Source organism: Poecilia mexicana, unplaced genomic scaffold (assembly GCF_051168715.1).
Source record: "Poecilia mexicana isolate PSO_F unplaced genomic scaffold, ASM5116871v1 scaffold_6, whole genome shotgun sequence".
In the NCBI taxonomy this organism is placed as follows: Eukaryota; Metazoa; Chordata; class Actinopteri; order Cyprinodontiformes; family Poeciliidae; genus Poecilia; species Poecilia mexicana.
Genome location: NW_028263375.1, coordinates 28150560 through 28153059, shown reverse-complemented (window position 1 = coordinate 28153059; position 2500 = coordinate 28150560). Strand labels below are relative to the sequence as shown.

At 54.9% G+C, this 2500-nt stretch overlaps 9 non-coding genes and 1 pseudogene across 9 annotated transcripts; all 10 read left to right on the top strand.

Moving 5' to 3' along the window:
- Nucleotides 1-119, top strand: LOC148159211 (5S ribosomal RNA). The gene has a single exon (XR_015763300.1). It is a non-coding gene; the product is annotated as a 5S ribosomal RNA (ribosomal RNA).
- A 137-nt stretch (nucleotides 120-256) lies between these two features.
- On the top strand, nucleotides 257-375 carry LOC148159210 (5S ribosomal RNA). The gene has a single exon (XR_015763365.1). It is a non-coding gene; the product is annotated as a 5S ribosomal RNA (ribosomal RNA).
- Nucleotides 376-508: 133 nt separating this feature from the next.
- On the top strand, nucleotides 509-627 carry LOC148159209 (5S ribosomal RNA). Its single transcript, XR_015763500.1, has one exon. It is a non-coding gene; the product is annotated as a 5S ribosomal RNA (ribosomal RNA).
- A 135-nt stretch (nucleotides 628-762) lies between these two features.
- Nucleotides 763-881, top strand: LOC148159208 (5S ribosomal RNA). Its single transcript, XR_015763592.1, has one exon. It is a non-coding gene; the product is annotated as a 5S ribosomal RNA (ribosomal RNA).
- A 137-nt stretch (nucleotides 882-1018) lies between these two features.
- Nucleotides 1019-1137, top strand: LOC148159207 (5S ribosomal RNA). Its single transcript, XR_015763298.1, has one exon. It is a non-coding gene; the product is annotated as a 5S ribosomal RNA (ribosomal RNA).
- A 137-nt stretch (nucleotides 1138-1274) lies between these two features.
- On the top strand, nucleotides 1275-1393 carry LOC148159206 (5S ribosomal RNA). The gene has a single exon (XR_015763438.1). It is a non-coding gene; the product is annotated as a 5S ribosomal RNA (ribosomal RNA).
- Nucleotides 1394-1526: 133 nt separating this feature from the next.
- Nucleotides 1527-1645, top strand: LOC148159205 (5S ribosomal RNA). Its single transcript, XR_015763414.1, has one exon. It is a non-coding gene; the product is annotated as a 5S ribosomal RNA (ribosomal RNA).
- A 133-nt stretch (nucleotides 1646-1778) lies between these two features.
- On the top strand, nucleotides 1779-1887 carry LOC148159204 (5S ribosomal RNA; annotated as a pseudogene).
- A 137-nt stretch (nucleotides 1888-2024) lies between these two features.
- LOC148159203 (5S ribosomal RNA) lies at nucleotides 2025-2143 on the top strand. Its single transcript, XR_015763499.1, has one exon. It is a non-coding gene; the product is annotated as a 5S ribosomal RNA (ribosomal RNA).
- Nucleotides 2144-2280: 137 nt separating this feature from the next.
- LOC148159202 (5S ribosomal RNA) lies at nucleotides 2281-2399 on the top strand. Its single transcript, XR_015763420.1, has one exon. It is a non-coding gene; the product is annotated as a 5S ribosomal RNA (ribosomal RNA).
- The last annotated feature ends 101 nt before the right edge of the window (nucleotides 2400-2500 follow it).

Genomic DNA, 2500 nt, shown 5'->3' with positions numbered 1-2500 from the left:
GCTTACGGCCACACTACCTTGAGAACGCCCGATCTCGTCTGATCTCGGAAGCTAAGCAGGGTCGGGCCTGGTTAGTACTTGGATGGGAGACCGCCTGGGAATACCAGGTGCTGTAAGCCTTTTTGTGCAGCAGAGGGTGCTGCTGCTCCCTTTGGGCTACGCGTCCGACATGCATTTAGTTTGTCAGGCCCAACAAAAAGCAAGCGCCAGCTAGCTGCTCTGCTGTACAAAATGCTGGAGCTGACGCTGCTTTTCGGCTTACGGCCACACTACCTTGAGAACGCCCGATCTCATCTGATCTCGGAAGCTAAGCAGGGTCGGGCCTGGTTAGTACTTGGATGGGAGACCGCCTGGGAATACCAGGTGCTGTAAGCCTTTTTGTGCAGCAGAGGGTGCTGCTGCTCCCTTTGGGCTACACGTCATGCATTTACTTTGTCAGGCCCAATAAAAAGCAAGCGCCAGCTAGCTGCTCTGCTGTACAAAATGCTGGAGCTGACGCTGCTTTTCGGATTACGGCCACACTACCTTGAGAACGCCCGATCTCGTCTGATCTCGGAAGCTAAGCAGGGTCGGGCCTGGTTAGTACTTGGATGGGAGACCGCCTGGGAATACCAGGTGCTGTAAGCCTCTTTGTGCAGCAGAGGGTGCTGCTGCTCCCTTTGGGCTACGCGTCCGACATGCATTTAGTTTCAGGCCCAACAAAAAGCAAGCGCCAGCTAGCTGCTCTGCTGTACAAAATGCTGGAGCTGACGCTGCTTTTCGGATTACGGCCACACTACCTTGAGAACGCCCGATCTCGTCTGATCTCGGAAGCTAAGCAGGGTCGGACCTGGTTAGTACTTGGATGGGAGACCGCCTGGGAATACCAGGTGCTGTAAGCCGTTTTGTTCAGCAGAGGGTGCTGCTGCTCCCTTTGGGCTACGCGTCCGACATGCATTTAGTTTGTCAGGCCCAACAAAAAGCAAGCGCCAGCTAGCTGCTCTGCTGTACAAAATGCTGGAGCTGACGCTGCTTTTCGGCTTACGGCCACACTACCTTGAGAACGCCCGATCTCGTCTGATCTCGGAAGCTAAGCAGGGTCGGGCCTGGTTAGTACTTGGATGGGAGACCGCCTGGGAATACCAGGTGCTGTAAGCCTTTTTGTGCAGCAGAGGGTGCTGCTGCTCCCTTTGGGCTACGCGTCCGACATGCATTTAGTTTGTCAGGCCCAACAAAAAGCAAGCGCCAGCTAGCTGCTCTGCTGTACAAAATGCTGGAGCTGACGCTGCTTTTCGGCTTACGGCCACACTACCTTGAGAACGCCCGATCTCGTCTGATCTCGGAAGCTAAGCAGGGTCGGGCCTGGTTAGTACTTGGACGGGAGACCGCCTGGGAATACCAGGTGCTGTAAGCCTTTTTGTGCAGCAGAGGGTGCTGCTGCTCCCTTTGGGCTACACGTCATGCATTTACTTTGTCAGGCCCAATAAAAAGCAAGCGCCAGCTAGCTGCTCTGCTGTACAAAATGCTGGAGCTGACGCTGCTTTTCGGCTTACGGCCACACTACCTTGAGAACGCCCGATCTCGTCTGATCTCGGAAGCTAAGCAGGGTCGGGCCTGGTTAGTACTTGGATGGGAGACCGCCTGGGAATACCAGGTGCTGTGAGCCTTTTTGTGCAGCAGAGGGTGCTGCTGCTCCCTTTGGGCTACACGTCATGCATTTACTTTGTCAGTCCCAATAAAAAGCAAGCACCAACTAGCTGCTCTGCTGTACAAAATGCTGGAGCTGACGCTGCGTTTCGGCTTACGGCCACACTACCTTGAGAACGCCTGATCTCGGAAGCTAAGCAGGGTCGGGTCTGGTTAGTACTTGGATGGGAGACCGCCTGGGAATACCAGGTGCTGTAAGCCTTTTTGTGCAGCAGAGGGTGCTGCTGCTCCCTTTGGGCTACGCGTCCGACATGCATTTAGTTTGTCAGGCCCAACAAAAAGCAAGCGCCAGCTAGCTGCTCTGCTGTACAAAATGCTGGAGCTGACGCTGCTTTTCGGATTACGGCCACACTACCTTGAGAACGCCCGATCTCGTCTGATCTCGGAAGCTAAGCAGGGTCGGGCCTGGTTAGTACTTGGATGGGAGACCGCCTGGGAATACCAGGTGCTGTAAGCCTTTTTGTGCAGCAGAGGGTGCTGCTGCTCCCTTTGGGCTACGCGTCCGACATGCATTTAGTTTGTCAGGCCCAACAAAAAGCAAGCGCCAGCTAGCTGCTCTGCTGTACAAAATGCTGGAGCTGACGCTGCTTTTCGGATTACGGCCACACTACCTTGAGAACGCCCGATCTCATCTGATCTCGGAAGCTAAGCAGGGTCGGGCCTGGTTAGTACTTGGATGGGAGACCGCCTGGGAATACCAGGTGCTGTAAGCCTTTTTGTGCAGCAGAGGGTGCTGCTGCTCCCTTTGGGCTACGCGTCCGACATGCATTTAGTTTGTCAGGCCCAACAAAAAGCAAGCGCCAGCTAGCTGCTC